We start from the raw sequence: 24,798 nt of genomic DNA, 5'->3' as shown, positions 1-24,798 counted from the left end.
TGGGTACATACATTTGTCCCTTTAGTAATCCAGCTTCATTACATGCAAATTAAAACTACTACATACACATTTTTACCCTGTGTAATGGACGTAAGGATGCAACAGAATTACTCATCTTTAGAACATAGGGAAAAAGCCCTTTATCATGGAATTGTCAGTTATATCACTTATTTTTTTGGGGGGGAGGTCAAAGATCCCTTTGAAAGGTTTATGAAAGGTAGCAATCTCTACCCACAAGTGTATGTTTAAGTGTACACACACACATTTTGCGAACAATATGTCATGTAAACAATAATTCCCATGCATTAGGTTAAGAGCCCTTTCAATAGAATTGTTTTGAAATAGACTTCCTTTAGTGCCAAGGAGAATGCTGCTTTACAGATTAAAAGGTTTCTACTTAATCTTATAGGAAAGAAGCAATTAAGTACCAGGTTATAAAGATCAGTTACATGTTTCCTGTCAAAAACTGGGCCATACTGCATAGACAACAAAAAAAACATTCATTGGCATAAAGAATATACACATTCATTTGCATTGCCTCTTATAGAACCAGGATCATTGAAAGACGGAAGATGTCTCACTTCAATAAATATGCGGTTTTCATTTTTTTCTAGATTTTCAGCATAATTTCAATAGTCAACTAAATAATGGATACACAGTTGACCCTTGAACAATGCAGGGGTTAGGGGTGCTGATATTAAGAAAATCATAAGGAAGTGAAAATACATTTACAGTACTGTGCTATATTTATTGAAAAAAAAATCCACATAAGTGGGCTCATGCAGTTCAAAGTCATGTTGTCTGAGGGTCAACTGTACAGATATATAGTCCTAATAACAATTCTGAAAATGAGATTTGAAAGTAAATCCAATGCTCTTCAGTGTGGTACCCATTATTCTCTCCTATTCCAACATTTCCTTAATTATCCGCTCCAGAAGAGATGCTTCAAATGACTGGACAGTCACAGTCCTTGTTTTTAAACATCATTACTTTACTAGCCATGGTAGTTAATAATGCTTCCACTTAGAGAATAGACACAAAATAATCAATTGTTGAAATATCAATACTGATATCTCATTGAAGATCTAAAAAGAGATGAAGAAACTTCAAGGATGTATTTAAACTTAAAATATTAAAATTGGGTTTTTGTTTGGATCCATTATTATTATCATTCCGTTTCCAGGGAATATTGTCTTGGTTTACAAAAAGAAGAATTTTGTATGATTTCTCTAAATTTAACTTGGAATCCAAACAAAACAAACATAAAAAGCTCCATGGTCAAGCATTAAAAGCATTTCCTTACATATACCCTTAATGATTTTGCCCCTCTCTTGGTTTTGGTTAAATCCCACAACTACGCAGCTGAATCTGTCTGTCTAGAGAGTCACATTCCATCATGCTGACTGGTCTCATATTCCTGTTTACTGCCTACAGTGGGTGCTTAATAATATCATGTAGTCAGTAAATATGTCTCCAGTATGTTTATACTTCTATTCTCCTACACATATATTTCATGGCTTCTCACTCTTCAAACCTCAACACCCCCTTTCTTGTCCATACTCTCAGCTGATGACATTTTTGTTTTCCTTTACTGAAAAAAACTGAAGCAATCAGAAAAGAACCTCCAAAGAGTCTACTCCCCACATTACCATTACATGTGCTCACATACTCTGCCTTCCTGCCTGGTGGGACTCATGCCACTCCCAGGCTCCTTTCTCAATTCAAGTCTGACTTTCACACTAGTTCCCATCTTTCCCCCCTCCTCATGGACAGAGCCCCAGGAATGTGCTCCTCACTTTCTCCTGTCCTATCAATTGTTCACTCTTTGCTAGACTTTCCCCATCAGCACACAGGAAATCATATTCTGATTATTATACCACTATGACTTACATCTTTAGACAAACTTCTTTTTTTTTGTTTTTTTTTTGTTCCCTTTTCAGGAAAACTCCTCAACAGACTTTTCTTTTTTTAATGTTTATTTATTTATTTTGAGAAGGAGAGAGAGAGAGAGAGCATGAGTGGGAGAGGGGGAGAGAGAAAGGGAGAGAGAATCCCAAGTAGGCTCCTCACTGTCAGTGCAGAGCCCGACATGGGGCTCGATCCCAGCAACTGTGAGATCATGACCTGAGCTGAAATCAAGAGTGGGTTTCTTAACCCACTGAGCCACCCAAGTGCCCTAGATTTTCTATTCTATGTCCAATTTATCTCTTTCCATTTTCTACTAAACTCACCCTAGTCTAGATCATCACCACAGCATGACCGCTTCCACCAAATTCTGCTTTTCAATCACAATTCCCTAATTGTAAATCCATTGATCAATTCCAAGTTCCTTCCCTATGTGACTTACCAACAATTGACAGAGTTGATTAGTCCTTCTTCCTTGAGACACTTCCTGTCTGTACCTGGTTCCTAGGTGACAGTCTCTTGGTTTTCCTCCTACCTGATGAATGCCTCTTCCTCTGTTTCCTTTATTGGTTCTTCCTTTTCTCCCAGGCCTATTAATCTGAATGTTCCCCAGAGTGCACTCCTCTATCTTCTCTTTTCCAACTATGTCCCATTCCTTGGTGATCTCATGTAGTCCTATGGCTTTGAAGAGCATCTGGGTGCTTAAACTCTCCAATATGTTTCCAATTTAAATATCTGTCCTGACTTGATGACCTGACATACCCATGTAAATGTTTAAGAGCCAAATCCAATATGTGTTCAAATATGATCTTCTCCCCACCCCATATCTGTTTTACTTACAGCCTTTTTGTGTCCCAGATGATGACAGTTTTATCTTTCAGCTATTTGGGCCAAAAGCCATGTTGAATCCATCTGCAAACCTCATCAGCTCCACCTTCAAATATCGAAGATCTAACCATTTCTCACTTCTACATTACCATCCTGGTTAGAATGACCATGTTGTCTCATTTTTATTGCAGTACCTTTCTACCAGGTCATCCTGTGTCCACCCTTCCCTGCTACAGTCCACTCTTACCATAGCAAACAGAGTCTTCCTATAAAATGTACTTGTGATCATGAAACATCACTGTCAAAATTCAGCAATGACTCACCATTTCCCTTAGAATAAAAGCCAAGATCCTTGTGATGGCCTAAAAATCCCAGCATGAACTGGGTCCTGCTCCTCTGTTACCACATTTTCCATCACTCTCCCTCTTTCTTGCTCATTCCACTCCAGCCACACTAACCTTTTCTCCTTTGGGGCCAATGCTCTATTTATTTTCTTTATCTGGACTATTCTTCCTACAGATATTCTCTTAGCTAATACTTTTCTTCCAAGCTTTGCTCTAATTTCATCAACATTGCCTAAGGAACAACTTTAATACCACAAACTAAACTTCCTCTTCCAACACTCTCAGTCCTTCTCAACTTGCTCTAGTAGGTCTTTTTCATAGCACTTATCAAATTCTATCTATTCATCATATAACTTAAATATTTATTACATTTCTTTTCCTTTTTTTCTCTTATCCCTAGACTCTAAGTTTCATAAGGCACTGTTTTGTCGACTGATCAATCACCACTCCTTAAAACCATGTGGGACACTTACTAATAAACATTTGGTGAAGGAGTATGGTTTAAAAATATATCAGGAATTAAATAAATATAATCAAGTAGTAATAAATAAATGATATAATATAAATATATCTCTAATCATTTCATTTCTTTAAATATTTATTAAATACTGTCCATGTGATAAGAGTCTAGTTTTAAGGAATCCATACTCAGAAAACAGAAGGGGAAACTAATGTTTAGCATAGTATAGTATACTATGACAGCTGTAATAGAGTTATACATGGGGTATTATGGGAACATGAAAAACCTGCTGAGGACTTCACCAACTAGCAAGGCCACTTAGTTGTCTCTCCACGTGACAGAGGCTGGAGATTTAGTCTTTGGAGAAATTTAAACAACCTGTAGATTTAGGGACATTAGAAACAGCAAAGGGTGAGACTGACTTATGATACTGTTAACTAAAAGTTTATATGGTGAGCTCACCCCCATCCCTAACACACACACACACACACACACACACACACACACACACACACACACGGAGAGAGAGAGACAGAGAGAGACAGAGAGAAAATCACTCCCAGAATATATTCCATCAAGTCTATGGGTCTATAGGTCACAGAAAGGAGCCCTGAGGATTCATTTCTGATGAAACTGAATGACCAGTAAAGACGGGCTGCTATATGAGGGTTTCTCCAATATAAATGACAGGTCTCTGCTCCCAAATCCTGGTATGAAATCACCCACTCATTAATCCCTGACAACAGATACAGAGCTTCCAGTCAGATTTTTTGCTTTATTCTTAGTACATATGGAAAGACCAGTAGTTTCAGATATTTGAGAACACCTCTCATGGAAAAGACAGAAATTAGAACAAAGAAACAGAAAAAAGGAGAGATATTTTTCATCTTAAATGAGTAACAGAAAGTGATATGTGGAACCTGGGCTAATTACAAGCGGTGATTGGTTTTCCTGTGTTTGCCAAAGGAAGGAATAAAGAAGAGGATTCTAGATTGGAGAAGGATGGGTGTGTCATTCATTCATTCAATCGGTCAACATAGAGTATGTGCGCTTACCGCACATTAGGTACATGAGAGTCAGGGTAGAAATAAAGTTTCAGCAACTGGAGTCTGACATACCCAGGTGACATTTAAGTCACAGTAACTTGGTGACTTTTTATGTACAAATTTGGAGCCCCAAAGAGTTACATGGGTTGAGAATCATCACTACTGTATAACTGGTGTTTCAAGTAATAGGCATAGAGGAGATTTCTCAAAGAGAAAAAGCTACAGATAGAATTCAAAATTTTAGATCTGTCAATTTCCAAAAACCTATTTTATTATACAGGTGTAAAAGTTGGATGTTAACCAGATAAACTTTTTAAAAATAGGGTAACATTAGATTTCAGGGGAGAGCAAAGCACACAAAGTGTACCTTCTTCCTCTCTCCCAATTCTGCCAGAGAAACATTTCAAATAGTAAATTTTTATGAATGCATGAATATGCTTTTTAGATTGAAGTACTCATTTTAAAGACTTCATATCATGCACAGATTTAAGAAAGCTTAAGAATTTTGAAGAATTTTATTAAGACTATATATTTTGTGACAATATTTTTTTTTATGCTTCCATTCATGAAGTAATATACCTCCCTATATGTAAGTGTACATTCAGGGGTGCCTGGGTGGCTCAGTCAGTTAAGCATCCCATTTTTGATTTCAGCTCAGGATCTCATGGTTCATGGGTTTGAGCCCTGTGTCAGACTCCACGCTGACAGTGTAAAGCCTGCTTGGGATTCTCTCTCCCTCTCTCTCTGCTCCCCAATCTCAAAATAAATAAATAAACTTAAAAAAAAAGTATACATTCAGACCATTTATTGATATTTTGTGTATCAATAATACACTACAAAGGTAGGTATATTTCCAAGATGTCCATATGGTATACTGTTTAAAATAAAATGAACAAACAGTACAAAAACATAGATCATACCAGATGGAATTGAGCAGATTTGGGCAGAGTAAAGCTCTCTCAGAGAACAATTGGAGGAAAAAAATGATACAACATGCAAATCATCTGTTTGAAGATGCTGGAAAACTGATGAGGCACCAAGGACTGGAAGGTCTAAAACTCTAGAGAGGGGAAAATCATGAGTGAGTAAGCTGACCTTTGCAGCTGCCTTTACCATGAGGCCTGTGCCTATCCTGGGCTTAAGCAGGAGCCTGAGAATTGGATTTTAAACTAATAGAGTGTTACTCCTGGGAAAAGAAAAACCAACAGAGCTTTTGATAAATATTTGGAAAGGAGGTTCAAGAATATGAATGGGTTTAACCCAAATTCTGGGACTATGCAGAGTAGAAGGTTAAAAGCTAACACATAGGGGCACCTGAGTGGCTCAGTAGGCTGAGCACCCAACTCTTGATTTCACCTTAGGTCATGATCCCGGGGTCATGGGACTGAGCCCCACATCAGACTACATGTCAGGCTCTGTGCTGTGTGTGGAGCCTGCTTAAGATTCTCTCTCTCCCTCTTCCTTCCCCCACCTCCATTCACTTGCTCTGTATCTGTAAAATAAAAACAATAAAAAATAAATAATTTTTTTAAAAAGCTAAAAAATAAAATACCTGAAAAGTAGCTGGAGGTCTATATTGCCTCAGAACATAAAAATCAGAATATGAGACCTGTCAAGAGAATGGGGCCCCTAAAGGGGAAGCCCATCCACTGGAGATTCTAGGAGTCCAGGGTGAACCCAGGATCAGCCAAGCCACATCACGGTTGCCACACCTCATCAAAGCAGCTTTCTCCTTCATTTATTTGGATGATTATCTTTGATTCCTTCTACCTATCAAAAATAAAGGGTGTACTCTCTGTGAAGATAATATCTGCAGCCCCCATGATTTTTATATATAATATCTGACATTCCATCAAAAGTCACTTGGCACAACAAAGACAACCACATGCCTAAAAACCAAAAAGTGTAAAAACAAACAGATAGGTCCACAAATCACCAAATTATTAGAGTTAACAGGTTATGAAATAATTGTGATAAATATATTTATGAGAATGAAGGATATGAACAAAACATTTAACACTAAATTAAACCTTTCAAGAGAATGAAATGGAAATTTTAGAAATGAAAAATAAAATATCTGAAATAAAGAACATATTCAATGATGTCAATAGCATATTAGCCACAGAAGACTGTGAAGGGCATTTTGTTTAAGGAAAAGAAAAACAATTTAAACATCTTGTAATTCTGATTTCAGGATATTGACAATATTTTAACTACAGGGGGTGTAGAACAAAATTTTGAGTATATACAAATTTTAAGCTTTAATGTTGTGAGAAACCAAAAGAAAGGAAACAAAACAATCATCTCTTGTGTGTAAAATAATACACATATACAGTTTGATCATTTTTACACAGTGTTGCCAACTCAGTAATTTTCTAGTTGATTTCCTTCTTTTCAGTCTTTCTTGGCTGTTTGACAATTTTTAAATAATGGTATTAGAATTTAAGTGAAAATAGCAGACAATGTGAAATGCACAAGTCAGAGGGAGTGTATATGTTTAGACACAGAATTAAGATATATATTTTTATAAAAGGGTAGAATTCTAGCTTATTTATAAGGATTATAGATATGCTACATGATAAGAGATGTGACAGAAAAGCTGGTTTCGTAGCAATAATAGTCAGTGACATATTAGCAATATAACTAAGTGCCAACCAAAATCTTTCACAGTTACTATGCCAAGACTAAAATAGAAATCAGACACATGTTTCTATCAGATGGGGGTTCATTGGTAAGATGCAGCTGTTGCCTTCAGCACAGAAATTGAAGATAAACAGATTCATACTTTAAGAGGTTACAGCAACTTCTGGTAATCTAAATTCAGGTTACACGTTCAACAACATGAACACCAAATAATGAGAATGATTTCAAACACCTCGTCAGGTAGTGATTCTTAAAGCACATATCAGAAATCTCTGATTTCTATTCAATTTAATTCCATTAATTCTTACTAAGTACCATGGAAAAAATTGATGGTTGCTTCTCAATATCCATTCTCCTCTTCTTTTTTAACAGAAGTCATGCATCCAGCTAAAAGACTGCCTTTCCCAGCTTTCTTGGCAGATGTATATATATGACTAAGATTGAGTCAGTAAGATTAAAATAAAGTATCATATACTTAAGGAGGGAGTTATCTTTTATCGCTTTTCCCTTTCTCCTGCTTTCTAGAACATGCATGTGACAATTGGAGTTCCACTAACCACATGGGTTCCATGGGCTCAGTCTAGGAATGAAAGAAAGATGATCTAAAAGAAACTTATAACCTGAAGTAGCATTTGGGACTGCCAGACCACCCTGTTCTGCCTACCTAACTTTAAACACTGGAGAAAAATTAACATTTTAGCCTACTATTATAGGGGAAATGTAATATGCAGTCACACCTAAACCAGATGTAAGTGCATACGTGCGTGCTAAATATGGGAAGTGGTGTGTCCTTGTTTTTCCAAGAAATGCAAAAAAAAAAAAAAAAAAAAAAAAAAAGCTCACCTTTGCACAATGGTGGGAAACTGAGAATTTAACATGAGTGGAAGTATAGACATCATTGATGCTGTTTCTTAAGTGAAAAATGATACTTTGGGCACAAGTGCAATTTAATCCTATCTTTCTCATCTAATTTAAGGAAGGCAATTTAGACCTATTATCTGCCATGATTAGGAAGTCAAATGAAGAATAAAACTAAAATAAGTTAAGATATCATTGGGATAAATAACTAGACCACTCTAAGAGTACACTAGACATTTGAAGAGTGAACTTAGATTATCGTTGTCATTCATAAAATACATTCAGGGCTCTGTGTAGCTGGGGATGTTTGATCATTATATCATAATATAATGATTAATGTATGGATAAACCTAGTAAGTTGTAGACAACACAAAATACCAAACCAGGCATTCCTCAATTCATGTGGTTATACAAAGCTGTACTTAAGACTAACTTAAAATAAGAAAAGCTTAGAGCTGAGATTATTTTATTGAAATCACCACCAGAGCAATGCTGGGTCCTCTGCGTTCAGTACCACTGAGTAGCAACTAGAAAACAGAAATCACATAATCACACAACTCCAAGATATAAGAAAAAAATTCCTGGCGTTCTGAGATCCATGTATAATTGTCTTCTGATCCTGAGAAAACAATCCTTCCGAGTTTTTCTTTCTTTCTTTCTTTCTTTCTTTCTTTCTTTCTTTCTTTCTTTCTAGCAGTCGACACACAATGTTACATTAGTTGAGGGTATACAGCATAGTGACTCAACTTCTCTATATGTGATGCTATGCTCACCACAAATGTAGCTACCATCTGCTCCAAAGAATGCTATTACAGTATCATTTTTCAATGAAAAGCATATAACTGTGTGGTAGGAAACACCCATTCAGATAGCTTTGGTATGAATGAAAAGTTATTTTGTAGCCAAAACACTTGAAACTTTGTTATACTGTTAGAGTGAAAGACATGAAGACATTACTTCATGAAGATGGTACATATCCCAACCAAATATTTAAGTATATAATTAAGTTACCGTGTTACCCCAGAAAAATCCCTGCTTAGACCACATTCTGCAGGTATTCACTCCCTCTAAACATCTTCAAGTGTACCCAAAACACTAGTAAGTAAGCACAGGAATAACACTTCAGTATTTGCTATGAGCACTCACACTTTGCCTTTAAGATTGCTCTAGACTTCTTGTCTTCTAACGCATAAAAATTTTCTTGGGTCCCTGGTTTTTAAGCCTACTATTGATTCAAGGTCTCTATTCCATGTCCAGATTCTTTTTAGCTCCTCCCAGAAGGAGATGGCATTTATTTCCCCACCCAGTGAATTTGAGCCAATCTTAGGATTTGTTTTAATAAATAAATATGACTGAATTAAAGTTTTTCAAGTACCAGACTCTGGGTCTCAAGACACTTTGCCCCTTCAGTCTTCAACCTCTGGCTAGGTTGCCCTAAGACTAGGTTGCCCTAAGACTGCTAGGTAAGTAGTCAATTTAGACCCCTGAAGGGTAGCAGTCCGTGGAGAGATGAGATTCACCAGCCAACAATGTGCAACACCTGCCATCTTGGATATTCTAGCCCAGCAGATTCTCCAGTAAAATGTAATCACATGAGAAACCAAGAGTCAAGATCATCCAAAGATTGCCCAAACTCATGATAGACAGTAAATTGTTATGGTTTCAAGCCACAGAATTTGGGGTTGGCTTGTTGTGCAGCAATAGATAACTGATGTAGTGCCTAATCTTCCTCTCTCCCAGGAGGCCTTAGATTGATGACTTGGGTTTGAACCATCTAACTTAGGTCTGACTTTTTTCAAATATCGACTATTAAAATACAACCTGAGGAATATTTTTTCACCATCATCATGTTGCCATGGCAAAGATATAAGGTCTCCAAACAACTATTCTCTCCATCCTGCCCAGGCCGTGGAACTCTACCTAGTCAGTCATATTTTTGGTCTAACCTCCTTATCTGGGATGCCACTGACCTGGTCTGCTCTGTCTTTGCACAAGAATAGAGTCTCTAGATACCAGACAGATTAACCCAGTATGGTTTCTCTTTGATTCTTCCAAAAAAAAAAAAAAAAAAAACCCAAAAAACAAAAAAACCTTTTAATTCTGTACTTTAAAATGGCCATAGGAAGATGAATAAACAAGAACAAAATTCACACTTTAAGATATAGAGAATTTATGAAACAGAATTCTTAAATGAATATATTTAAGAATATATAATTGCTGACTTATCACAAAGTATAAAATCTTTAATTATAAATGTACTGCAAATTGGAAGCTAATGACCAAGCTTTCTTCATTTGAGTATTAATGATGTCTTTAACCAGAAGTCTGCAAATACTTTCTCCTCATTCATTCTGCTTTGGCTCATCTTCCCTTATTGCGCACATTGATTTTAATCTCTAAATATATTTTAATCTCTAGTTCTCAAATTGATTTGCTTCTGGCAGAATAGGCCTGGCTTACCTGTAATTTCTCAATGCCTCATCTTGCTTCATAAATATCATTAATAAAAATACTATGGTATAAACTATTTCTTTTTTTACTTTTTTAATGTTTATTTAATTTTGAGATGGAGAGAGAGACAGAGCACAAGTGGAGGAGGGGCAGAGAGGGAGACACAGAACCTGAAGCAGGCTCCAGGCCCTGAGCTGTCAGCACAGAGCTGGGTGTGGGGCTTGAAATCATGAACCGCAAGATCATGACCTGAGCCAAAATCTGAGGCTCAACCGAGTGAGCCACCCAGGCACCCCTGGTATAAACTATTTCTAAAGCTGAGTACCTGTGAGTACACCCATGCAATTACAACAACTTCTTCCGTAAGGCATTAAAGTTCCTGCAAAACGTTTCCTTGAAAATGGGATCCATGAAGCGACTGACACAACTATGATACTAAAGGTCTTTCAGTTTCTGGTTTGCTAGGGAGACAATGCTAACAGGCTGATTGTGGCATTAGAGATTCTTTCCTTCACTCACAAGTCCTTTCTTTCTTAACTCTCACTTTTTATCTATAATCAAGTACCCTTGGATTCAGGTTTAAAGCCTTCCACTGACCACTCTACTAAGATTTTGTCACATAAATACTTCCGCCCACTTGCAGACTCTTTACGGTCTCCCAGCTATCAGCTTCTTCCCTTAACTGTCCATCATTCAATAGTAAACCAATTAACCACTGTTAAGTTTTGTGAAATTCCAGGGTCTGGCTAAGTGAAGTCAAAGACATTTTTAATAGCCTTCTCCTCTCCTCTTTAGTAAATTCTTATATATGTTCTCCTTTCATGGAATTCAGAGAATAAGCGCTAATATATGTTTCCAGAGAATCACATAGAACTTACATTCTTATAGAATTCTTTGACAAAAATTAAGCCCAGGTAATATACAAAGGCAAGGAATACAGTGATAATTACATCTAAATAGTGGACATTTTGCATGTTCAATAGTGGAAAGATAAAATTAAAGCCGTCTGCAAATCTCCCTTGCACATCTGGTCCAACTTAACAATCACTGCTGCCCCACTAGCTAATTTAGTTCCTATTTCTTATCAAGGGGAGGATATGGTGCCTACATACGGTAATGGCATGGTAAATTTTACATGGTCAGACTTACCGGTTTTCCTATTTAATAGGGTTCTGGGACCCAATTTCCACAGGCAGGGCTAGGGATTTCCTGCACCAACAAACAATTCTCAACACCAGCTTAGAGTCTTAAAATTTGACTCAATTCAGACACTATCTGTCCAGCGACAGCATCCTATTCCACAGGGTGAGGACTTAGCCCCACAAAACTGTTCTCATCTACAACCTTTCGAGACCCCTCCCAACTCTCCCCCACCTCCACCCACTTCAGATGCCAGTCTCAAACCAACGTTGTTACCTGCACTTCCAGCCAAAGGGCTATAAATCACAGGTTCCCACAGCCTCTTCCTTGGGTTGATTAATTTGCTAGAAAGGTTCACAGAACTTAGGAAACTCAATTACTTACTTGATCACTGGTTTGTTATAAAAGGATAAAGCTCAGGAACCACCAGATGGAAGAGAAGAAGAGCTGTGAAGTATAAGGAAAGCACAGGGAGCTTCCATGCCCTCTCCAGGACCTCCACCAACTTGAAAGCACTCAGAACTCTCTCCTCGTGGGTTGTTATGGAGACTTCATTACACAAGCACGATTGATTAAATCATTGACCATTGGTGATGATTCAGCATTTAGCCCTCTTTCTTTCCTGTAAATCAGGGGGTTGGGACGGAAAGTCCCACCCCTTTGTTAGTGGTTAGTCCCACTGGCAACCAGCCCAGGTGCTTTCCAAAACTTACTTCGTTAACATAAAGCCTGTTGTGGTGGAAAGGGGATTGTTACTCATAACAAGCTACCGATTTCACCCTTTGGCTCTGAAGCATTTTCAGGAACTAAATACTATGACATAAGATGTCTCTGTTGCCCTTATCAATCAGGAGATCCCAAGGGTTTGGGGAGCTGTGAGCCAGGACCTATGGACAAAGATTGAATATATAAGAAGTATATTTGGGTCATGTGAATGACCAAATATATATTTTTACAAACCATGTTAAAAGCAAGACAACAGGCCCAAAATGGAGTCATTAATGCTAACCCCCACATCACCAAACTGAGACTTAATTGCACTTTCAGCTCTCCCGGAAATGGAATCTTAAACTAGTCAAATCAGGAATTACTTGATCAGCATTAGTGAAGTAATCTTCCTGGTAGAACCCTAAGGCAAGGTGACCTTGCCACAACCAAGTTTACTAGCACAACTTCCTTGTTCTTGCTCCCTTGTGCCTGTAGAAGTCTTTCATTATGCACAGCCCCTTGGAGCTCCTTTTGATCTGCTAGATTGGATGCTGCCCAATTCAGGAATTATTGAATAAAGCCAGTAAGATTTTTACTTTTTATTCAGTTGAATTCAGGGTGTTCTTAATAATCACAATATTGTAATTTGTAACCCAGATGTAATCATTGAGCTCTGAACATTTTTCTGAGCCTAATATCTCATCTTATTCTCAAGTTCTAGAAATGATACCTCCCAGGAGTCCTATGTCCTCTGAGAACTAAGATGTCTTGCTTCTTTTTGGTTTTTCCAGCGACTAGATCAGGGGTCTTAAAGTTCCACAGAAACCATCAAGAAACATCATGAGCGTGACTAGCAAGATACAAGTGCTGGGGCTTACAGGTCCTATATAAAAAGGACAGCTGCTTAGCTGTGACAGATTGTTGCCATATAGGAAAACTAAATCTGTTATTTTCTTATCTTCTAATTATTTCAAGGAAAACCCAATATCCATATTTTTCTGAGAAATTTTCCAAAGCTTTAAATGTTGGCAAATAATGTAATTATAACAACTTGGTCCAAAACACACACAAACACACACACACACACACACACACACACACACACATCTCCATTTTCAAATTTAGGATTTGAGCTTTATCAAAAACCTCAGCTATCTGCTAAATGGGAATCTTTATATTAATAAAAGTATTAATAATAGCAAATCTTTCTTTGCAGAAATGTAGAGGTGTTTTCAAGTTAAAAAAGAAATGGACTCCCTTAAAAAATGATTCAGAACGTTCTGGAGGGTGGCCAAGAGCCAAGTGTGCCTGTTCTGGAACCACACCACCTAGGTCTAAATCCTGGTTCTGCTACTTATTAGCCAAGGATGTTGGGCAAGTTATTTAAGACTTCTGTCCCACAGTTTCTTTGTTTTTGAAGTTGAGACCATTTTAGAAATAGTGCCTACCTCATAGTACTGTGAGAGTTAAATTAGCTAATTCTTTTGACTCTCCTAGACCAGTGACTGGCAAATAACAAATTTTATATGTATGTTTTTTTTCAAATAAATAAATGTCACATAAATGTATTGTCTCAGAAACATTTTTGTACAGAAAAGGGAGAATAAACCAGTTTAACCTTGGTTAAGCTGCCTGAGAAGTCCCACAGGGACCAGGTAAGAAATGTAAGTCTATAATCTGAAATCACTAGGTGAACATTTACGGTGTGAGGAAAACACCATGTCACAAAGAACTTCTGCAAGAGGAGTAGAATTATTCTGCTTTTTTCCCCCCTTTCTAAAATAGTGGCTAAGATTGTTCAGAGAAAATTGGCCTATCAGCCAATAATTCCTTACTGCCAACCCAAGAAAAGTTTCTATAGCATGACAGTGAATGGAATTATTTTGTTAAGGTGACCATTAAAAGAAACTAGAACTTTATTTAAATTAAAACAGGAATATGGGGCGCCTGGCTGGCTCAGTCTGTTGGGCGTCCGACTTCAGCTCAGGTCACGATCTCGTGGTCCGTGAGTTCGAGCCCCGCGTTGGGCTCTGGGCTGATGGCTCAGAGCCTGGAGCCTGCTTCCGATTCTGTGTCTCCCTCTCTCTCTGCCCCTCCCCTGTTCATGCTCTGTCTCTCTCTGTCTCAAAAATAAATAAACGTTAAAAAAATTTTAAAAATTAAATTAAGACAGGAATACATTCATAAACAACATTTTAACTTGCTAATTCAGAAATAGTTGGTCTTTGGATCGATAAGACACTTATGTCAATGAGTTAGGAGGAATAGAAATGATCTCCTTCCAATGTCTATTTGTATAGTCAATACAGTCACAGTGAAATACAAGCTATGTCAGAGATTAGAATCCATAGAAGACAGGAAGACCACTCATCACTGGTAACATCATGAGAAGTTGTTACATGGAAATGACTAATTCTTGTTGTCAATGTTCATTTTCCAGACTCATTCTTGATAGTATCAAGATGTGACATTTCCTAGGTAGCTTGAGGATAGAGATAATATCTGACTTTTATTGAGTAAGTGTTCTATGTTATTGAAAAGCATTTATTAAAAATTCATTTTACCATATGCAGTTGTTAGGATGTGGCTAAGATTTAATGGTTCTCAACTGGGGGTGATTTAGCCCCCAGGGGACATTTTGGTTGTCACAACTAAGTGGGGAGCTGCTACCAGCATCTAATGGGAAGAAATCAGGGACATGCCATGCATCCTATAACACACAGAACAACCTTCCAAACAAACTACCGTGTGACTCCCAAGTGTCAATAGGGCTGAAAATCAGGCACACTTAAGCAGAGTGCAGTGATGTGTAATAATCTAGCTTGGCCTAAATTAAGAAGTTAAAATTGTATTTTACTAGTGTTCTACTGCGTAACACCAATAATTCGGTGTTTGCACCATAGTATGAAACAACGAACATGATTTTCATTTCAGGAAAAACAGGTTTAAATCCTACCTCCTCCACTTACTAACTGTATGAGCTTAGAAAGCCCCTGTGCCTCAGGTTTCTCATCTGTAAAATGGAGATATTGGTAGTACCTACTGCACAGAGTGATTGTGAGAAATAATAAGTTCTTATGTACAAACTAGAACAGGTCCTGGCCCTTAGGGAGCATTATATAAACATTAGCTAAAAATAAGTGATTGATGAATGAATAAAACAGATGTAAAATACCAACCCTCCTATAGACAATCCCGCCTCCTTTAACCTCATTAGTGAAATCGGAAATAAGGCATTGAATTGAGTCTTAGCGAGGAGTATAGTAGTTTTACAGTCTTGCCACTGTTCTTCAGTTTTCATTGTATTTCAGTAGGACTCTTCTGTATCTATGTGTGTTTATCAAGTACACACTATTTACACAGCACTAAGCAACACAAAGATTTGTAGCATGATTCCTAGGTCTTCCCCCTGATTCAGAAATTCATAATTATTGACACTTAAAATCTCCCTTATTCGGAATATTTCAAGCATCTGTTTCTTACAACTGTGGTTGTAATTCAAGATAGGGTCAGACAACAAAATAACTATGTACAATTTTCTGATGTATTTGCAAAACCATCTGTTTTTATTGGAAAGACTCTGAAGTCTATAATGTACAGAAATATGTGTATGTTTTCCAAATTGGTTTTTATAAATCACTGGTTGTAGATATTTCCGAATACTGTCCCTTTTCTGAAGACTGAAATAAGAATCAATAAGTGTAGTGAAACATTCAACCATCATGATATTTTGGTAGAGTTGTGTTCTCTTTCATTGGGGGCTTTACATTCATTGGGAATAAAAAATCTGTTTACTCTGCTGGAGAAATTAGGCTCTAAAGAGATTGTTTCAGTTCTCTTTGTTTATGATGATTTGTTAGCTCTCGACTACAGAAATAATTTTGTTGTTTACATTAATCTATGGTGGCAGTATTAACTTCCCATCATACATAAATATAATTATTGATCATTACCAGCTGTAATTCAGTGTTAGAATTACAGATTTACATAATTGTGCTATTAAGTATAAACTTGAACTTCATATCTGGGGTCACAAATAACTGGAGGCAGTAGAAACAGAAAATTCTGATTATATGTCATTCATATTTTAATATACGCCGCTGCAATTTTGATCAGTGTTAATGTAAATATTTTTATGTACTTTACAGCAATGAGATGCTAATGGGTGGAAATTACAGCAATATTGATCTAGCTAATAAAATGTAATACATTAGTAAGAAAGGATATTTATTATAGCCTTCAACTATTACTATACATTATCTGCCTAAGGAACATGAGCTCCATGACAGGCAAAGAAAGATTTTTGAACCAAACACTCTAAGCTTCTTCCCATTTTACAATCATGGTTTTTCTGCTCTGCATCTTTTAAACTGATGTGGATCCAAAAAGGGCAAGTCGACTTCTATAACATTCAAATTATCTCCCTTGATATATTTAGTACATGGAAAACACTCTAGGATAATCAACAAAGTTGACTTGTCTAGAAATATTCTTTAAGATGCTACATATGTCTGTATTGTTTAAGTCTCAATAAATGTGCTGTAAATAAACTACGCAGTAAAGCCTAAATTCTAATCTTAGAAATTCTATGAGCTAAAATGCTCCACAAAAACCAATACTTGCAACCAGAATTGCAAATGAAGCAATTTGGGATATAACATCAAAAACTGAATAGACTTCTAACTTTTTAACACTAAATTGAGACTTATATTTTGAAGCTATCTTTTTTGGATTCATAAAATCAAAATTGGAAAGGATTTTAAATATTAACTAAGCTACTTTTGTTTTCATCTGCTAATTCCTGTATTTCATTGAATTGTATGAGAGTGCCTTCTTTGCGTGTCAAAATTGATCAAATAGCAATTTCATATGGTCTGTCCCAATTACATATCCATCTACCCATCTATTTCTCTGTCTCCTGTCAGTCCATCTATCTACATACCTACATCAATCTATATTTCTAAGTGTTTTTATCGAAGTAGAGATAATACATGCTCAGGTACAAAATTCCAAAACACACCAAAGGTGAAAATAAAACACAAAATTGTGAGATGCCTCGGTGGCTCAGTCAGTTAAGTGTCAGACTCTTGATTTCAGCTCAGGTCATGATATCAGGGTTCGTGGGACTGACCCCCGCATCGGGCTCCGTGCTGACAATGTGGAGCCTGCTTGGGATCCTCTCTCCCTCTCTCTCTGCCCTCCCCCTGCTCAAGCTCCCTCTCTCTCAAAATAAATAAACTTAAAAAATAAAACAAGATTAATTTTTTTCCATTTTTCTCTTACTCTTAGTTCTTTTGCCCTAATTCAATTTTTATTTATAATTTATTTGTATAAATGGTGCATACAAATGGCTGTTATTCTGCACTTTGCTTTTTTTTTTATCACCTTTTAAATACTTTTTAAGTTGTGGTTATATAACATAAAATTTCCATCTTAACCATTTTTAAGTGTACAGTGTGATAATGTTGAGTATATTCACATTGTTGTGCAACCTCCAGAATTCTTTTCATCTTGAAAAACTGAAACTCTATACTTATTAAACAATTTCCTATTCCTCCCTACCTACAGTCTCTGGAAACCACCATTCTACTTTCTCTCTCTATGAATTTGACTATTCTAGGTACCTCATATATGTGGAATCATAGAGCATTTGTCTCTTTGTGGTTGTCTTTTTTCGCTTAGCATAACATCCTCAGGGTTCATCTATAGTGTAGCATATGTCAGAATTTCCTTCCTTTTTATGGTTGAATAATATTCTATTGCATGCATATATCACATTTTGTTGGTCCATTATCCATCCATGAACACTTGGGTTGCTTCCACCTTTTGGTTATTTTGAACGATGCTGCCATGAGCAGTACAAATATCTCTTTGACACCTGCTTTCAATTCTTTGGCTATATACCTAAAAGTGGAGTTGCTGGATCATATGATAAATTCTATTTTTCAATTTTTGGAGGAAGAGCCACATTGTTTCCCACAGTGGTTGCATCATTTAACATTAACACCAACAGTGCACAATCATTCCACATGCTCCACCAACCTCACCAAAACTTGGTACTTTCTGTTTTGTTTTGTTTTGTTTTGCTTTGGTTTGGTTTTTGATAATCATTATCCTACCGGGTATGAGATGGTATCTCATTATGGTTTTGGTTTGCATTTCTGTAATGATTAGTACTATTGACTGTATTTTCATATGCTTTTTTAGCTATTTGTATATCTTCTTTGGAGAAATATCTGCTCAAGCCCTTTGCCCATTTTTTTTACATGATTATAATTTAGTTTACTTACAGAATTTATAAGTGTGAAATTATAAAATTTTATTATTTGGAAGAAAGTTAAGTGATTACAAAGCTTTTTTCCCTCCAGAAATATCCAAGGAGTCATCAGTACCTTGTTTACATAATAACATTCAAATGCATGAAAAAAATGTGTTTGAAATCTAAGTCATACACTTTAATATTCCCCTCAATCTATGCATGTAACCTAGACCCTAAGTTAATACTAAGTTAATGCTAGTTAATACTAAGCAATACTAAGTTAAATGCTTTACATGCCACTTAAAAATAGAGTTGTTTAATCAACTTTGCACTGATGGGATGAAAATTGGCCCAATTTTTCTATTAGTATTAAGCTCCTTTGCCCATTTTTAATTGAGGTTTTTGTTTGTTTTGTTTTTTGCTATTGTTGAGCCTTATTAGTTCTCTATATACTTTGAATATTAATTCCTTATCAAGTATATGAGTTGCAAATATTTTCTCCCATCCCATAGGTTACCTTTTACTGTGTTGGTTATGTCTTTTGATGTATAACATTTTTAATTTTGATAGATAATTTATCTATTTTTACTTTTGTAACTTGTGCTTTGGTATAATATCCAAGAAATCCGATATCATGGAGCTTTTCCCCATGTTTTATTCTGAGTTTTATAGTTTTAGTTCTTACATTTAAGTCTTTGATTCATTTGAGTTAATTCTTGCATGTAGTATAAGGTAAAAATCCAACTTCATTCTTTTGCATGTGGATATCCAGTTTTCCCAATATCATTTGTTAAAAAGATTGTCCTCTCTCCTTTGAATGCCTTGGCCCTTCTTTAAAAAGTCACTTGACCATATATGCAAAGGTTTATTTCTGGGCTTGAAATTTTATTCCATTGGTCTGTATGTCTATCTTTATGCCCATACCATACTGTTTTTTATTATCATAGCTTAGCAATAAGTTTTGGAATCAGGAAGTTTGAGACTTCCAAATTTGTTCTTTTGAAGATTATTTTGGCTATTCAGGACCCTTTGAGATTCCATATACATATGAGAATGGATTTTTCTATTTCTGCAAAAAATGCCTTTGGGATTTTTATAGAGATTTCATGAGGTCTGTATATCATTTTGGATAATGTTGAAATTTTAATAATATTAAATCTCCTGAAACATGAATATGGAATGTCTTCTCATTTATTTGTTTATTTCAGCAGTATATTTTATAATATTCAATAAACAAATGTTGGTGTCCTGGCTAAGTTTATTCCTAAGTATTTTATTCTTTTTGATACTCTTAAAGGTAAAATTATTTTCTTTTCAAATTGTTTATTGTTAGTGTATAGAAATGCAACTGCTGGGGTGCCTGGGTGGCTCAGTCGGTTGAGCGTCCGACTTCAGCTCAGGTCACGATCTCACGGTCTGTGAGTTCGAGCCCCGCGTCAGGCTCTGGGCTGACCGCTCAGAGCCTGGAGCCTGCTTCCGATTCTGTGTCTCCCTCTCTCTCTGCCCCTCCCCCGTTCATGCTCTGTCTCTCTCTGTCTCAGAAATAAATAAATGTTAAAAAAAAAAAATTAAAAAAAAAAAAGAAATGCAACTGCTTTTCAACTGCTGCAGCCACTCTGGAAAACAGTATGGAAGTTCCTCAAAACATTAAAAATAGAAATACCCTACAACCCAGAAATTGCACTACTAGGTATTTACCCAAGGGATACAGGGGTGCTGTTTTGAAGGGGCACATGCACCCCAATGTTTATAGCGGCACTATCAACAACAGCCAAAGTGTGGAAAGAGCCCAAATGTCCATCAATGGATGAATGGATAAAGAAGATGTGGTATATATATACAATGGAGTATTACTCCACAATGAAAAAGAATGAAATCTTGCCATTTGCAACTACATGGATGGAACTAGAGGGTATTAGGCTAAGTGAAATTAGTCAGTTAGAGAAAGACAAATATATGATTTCACTCATATGAGGACTTTAAGACACAGAACAGATGAACACAAGGGAAGGGAAACAAAAATAATATAAAAACAGGGAGGGGGGAAAAACATAAGAGATCCTCAAATATAGAAAACAACAGAGGGTTGCTGAAGGGGGTGTGGGAGGGGGATGGGCTAAATGGTTGAGGGGTATTAAAGAATCTACTCCTGAAATCATTGTTGCACCATATCCTAACTTGGATGTAAATTAAAAAATAAATAATCAGTAAAAAAAAAATTTAAAAAGTGCAACTGCTTTTTATGTGTTGATTTGTATCCAGTAACTTAACATTATTTTTTTCTGATTTCTAACAGTTTTGTGTATTCATGTGTGGAATCTTTAGTATTTTGTAAATATTAGATCTCTAACAAAGACAATTTTACTTCTTCCTTTCCAGTTTGGATAGCTTTTATTTTTTCTTGCCTAATTTCTCTAGCCCATATTTCTAGTATTATGTTGAAAGAAGTGGTGAAAGTGAGCATCCTTGCCTTGTTCCTGACCTTGGGAAAGTTTTGTCTTTTACCATTGAGTATGATGTTAGTTGTGCAATTTTGATATTGATTTTTACTAAATTGATGTCGTTTCCTTCTGTTTCTTGTTTGTTGGGTGTTTTTTCATACAAGAGCATTGTATTTTGTCAAATGCTTTTTCTCCATCAATAGAGATGATCATGTTACATTTTTGCCTTCATTCTGTTAATACAGTCTATTACATTGATTTCTATATGTCAAACCATTTTGCATTACAGGAATACATTCCACTTGGTATGTACTAAAAGTATGCATAATACTTTTAGTATACTGCTGAATATTGATTGATAAGATTTTGTTGAACATTTTTGCATATTAATAAAAAATACTGGTCTTCAGTTTTGTTTTCCAGTAGTTTCTTTGTCTGGCTTAGTATCAATCAGAGTAATGCTGACCTCACTGAATAAGTTTGTGTTTCCCTCTCTTCAATTTTTTGGAAGAGTTTGAGGAGGATTGATGTTAACTCTTCTTCAAGTGTTTGATAGAGAAATTAATTAATTAATTAATATTTGATAGACTCCATCAGTGAAACCATCTAGTCTTGGGCTTTCTTTGTTAGGTTTCTGATACCTGATTCAGTCTTTTATCAGTTTTTAGGTTCATTCAGATTTTCTATTTCTTCATAATACACTCTTGGTATGCACCTTTTTTTTTCCATTAACTTAATGATATGCTTAAGTAAATTCATCAAAAATGTATACACAAATCACTTTGTTCTTTTTGATAGCTACACAGAATGCCACATTTTTAACTATAATTTACTACTCTAAACCAATTCCTTAAGTCCTCTTTCATTGGCTTTTAAATTCATTTTTTTAGTAAGGTTGATCGAGATATAATTTGCATGCAATAAAATTCACTCTTCTTAAGCATAAAGTTTAATAAATTTTCACAGATAATATACAATTGTGTGATCATGTCCACAATCAAGATATAGAACATTTCCAATGCCCCCAAAAGTTCCCTCGTGCCCTTTTTTAGTTGTTTTCTTCCCCTAGGGAACCACCGATAATGTTTTCTGTTCCTATAGTATTACCTTTTCCATAGAGCCACATAAATAGATCCCAGACTTTTATGTTTTTTTCTTTACATTTAGCAAAAAATGTTTTTACAAGACTCTGTTACAACGTTGCATGCATTTCACTCCTTTTCACTGATGAGTCGTTCCATTTCATGAATGTGCCACAGTTTGTTTTTCCTGATAGGCATTCAGCTTGTTTCCAGTTTTGGTCAATGATAAATAAAGGTCTTATGAAAATTCACATATAGTTTCTTGTGTGGACAAGAGTTTTCATTTTTTTCTGGAACTGGGTTGCAGGATCATAGTTAACTGCATGTTTAACCATATTAGAAATTAATTTTTCTCCAAACTACTGGCATTCTCATTAGCAACATGTGAGATATCCTGTTCCTCTACATGCTCACCAGTTTCGGGCATGTCTTTAAAAAAATTTTTTGAGGGGTGCCTGGGTGGCCCAGTCGGTTAAGCGGCCGACTTCAGCTCATGTCATGATCTCGCGGTTCATGAGTTCAAGCCCCGCGTCAGGCATCTGTGCTGACGGCTCAGAGCCTGGAGCCTGTTTCAGATTCTGTGTCTCCCTCTCTCTCTGACCCTCCCCGGTTCATACTCTGTCTCTCTCTGTCTCAAAAATAAATAAACCTTAAAAAAATTAAAAAAAAAATTTTTTTTGAGCCACTCATGAGTGTTAAATTATTGTGGTTTTAATTTGCATTTCCATAATTATTTTCCATTGGCATATCTTTTGTTATAAAAGTACCTGCTCACATTTTTGCTCATTTTTAAATATAGCTTTTACTTTCTAAGTATTGAGTTGTAAAATGTTTCTGTATTAAACATGCTAATCCTTGTTCAGAAATGTTTTGTGGAAACACATTCATCATGTCAGTGACTTGCTTTATATTTTCTTAGTAGTGGCTTTCAAAAAGAAAAAGTTATTTTATGGGGCACCTGGGTGGCGCAGTCGGTTAAGCGTCCGACTTCAGCCAGGTCACGATCTCGCGGTCCGTGAGTTCGAGCCCCGCGTCAGGCTCTGGGCTGACCGCTCAGAGCCTGGAGCCTGCTTCCGGTTCTGTGTCTCCCTCTCTCTCTGCCCCTCCCCCGTTCATGCTCTGTCTCTCTCTGTCCCAAAAATAAATAAAAAACGTTGAAAAAAAAAATTTAAAAAGAAAAATTTATTTTATTTTGATAAAGGCCAACTTTTCATTTTTTTCTTTTATGGCTTGTGCCTTTTGTGCCCTGTATATGAGATCTTTGCCTAATTCAAGATGCAACCATTTTATTGCATGTTTTCTTCTGGAAATGTTATAGTCTTATCTCTTATATTTAAGTCTAGGGTTCACTTTTAGTTACTTTTATATGGTATGAGGTAAGAATTAGACAAAAAGAGATAAAAGGCGTCCAAATGGGAAAGAAAAAAGCAAAATTTTCTGTTTGTAGACGACATGATCTTATATATTAAAAAAAAGGGACAAAAACCTAAAACTTCACACACAAAAAGAAAAAAAAAGAAGCTATTAGCACTAACAAATAAATTGTACATTTGCAGGATTCAAAATCAACTTACAAAAAGTCAGTTGCATCTGTATGAGCTAACAACAAACTATCCAAAAACGAAATGTGGAAAACAACTCAGACTCCAGGACCAATGCAAGTTTATTTTGGGAGACAAAGTGCGCTGAAACTAAGGACCACCTTTTCTATTCTTAGTCTTTTAGCTTTCATAAAATGTGTATTTGGGATTAAGCAAAAAGGACATGACATCAAAACAAATTATTCTTAGTAAAATGGAACATCAGACCCGGACAAGTCACACCAAAGGTTTTTCAGTTTTAACCTTATTTACTTGCTATGTGAATTACTGTGTCCTTTGCATTTAAAGTTTCCTCATTTGTGAAAGGGAATAATGGTGTAGACCTCTTCACAAGATCACTGTGTCACTTAACTAATTAATACTGTAATTATAAAGTACTTAGAAAATATAATGTACTACACAAATGCCAAGTGTTGTTATTGGAATCATTTGAGTGCTCAGCTCATCTAGATTTACTACTTTAGCAAGGCAAATAATTCTAAACACTAGGAAGGCCTCAACCATACATACTAATTAATCTAATTTAAACATTTATTATGTACTGTAAATATGCCTTGTTAAAATATGCATTTTGGTGAAGGCTACCATTAAAATCATCCTTCAGAAATTGAGTTGCTTGAGGTCTGCATAAAACGAATGCTGTTTTGGCCTTTCTCAGTTACAGATTAGATCACATATATCTTAAAAATAATTTTGTTGTTGATTTATTTGTTTATTTGATTGAGTGCTGATTGTCAGGGATTCAGCTACTATTAACTTTTTTGAGTGAGAATAAAAGGAGGGAAATTAGCACACTCTCTTTGTCTCTGTAGGGCAACATTTGAAAAGAGACAATATATTTTTGACTGCCATGCTATTATTATTTTGGTCTAATATCCATTAGGGGACCTGTTGTGAAAAGGAAATGCCCAAGAGTGGAAGATGGGAACATGCTGTGTGCTTTGAGGGAAAACTTGATTTTGGCAGCGAGAGCCACATTATCTCTTTAGGTTTCATCCGTAGGTCCCAGAGTTGATAGAACATTAGCAAAGC

General features: G+C 36.1%; 1 long non-coding RNA gene across 1 annotated transcript in view; it reads right to left on the bottom strand.

The window, feature by feature from the left end:
- The window catches only part of LOC131510209 (uncharacterized), a 98,152-nt gene extending 85,911 nt beyond the window's left edge, over positions 1-12,241 (bottom strand). Inside the window, exon 1 of the long non-coding RNA XR_009260933.1 lies at positions 12,060-12,241. This is a non-coding gene — a long non-coding RNA (uncharacterized LOC131510209). The remainder of the gene's footprint in view (positions 1-12,059) is intronic.
- Positions 12,242-24,798: the final 12,557 nt, after the last annotated feature.

Source organism: Neofelis nebulosa, chromosome 1 (assembly GCF_028018385.1).
Source record: "Neofelis nebulosa isolate mNeoNeb1 chromosome 1, mNeoNeb1.pri, whole genome shotgun sequence".
Classification (NCBI taxonomy): domain Eukaryota; kingdom Metazoa; phylum Chordata; class Mammalia; order Carnivora; family Felidae; genus Neofelis; species Neofelis nebulosa.
The sequence above is the reverse complement of the archived record's forward strand: the minus strand, read 5'-3'. Positions and strand labels throughout refer to the sequence as shown.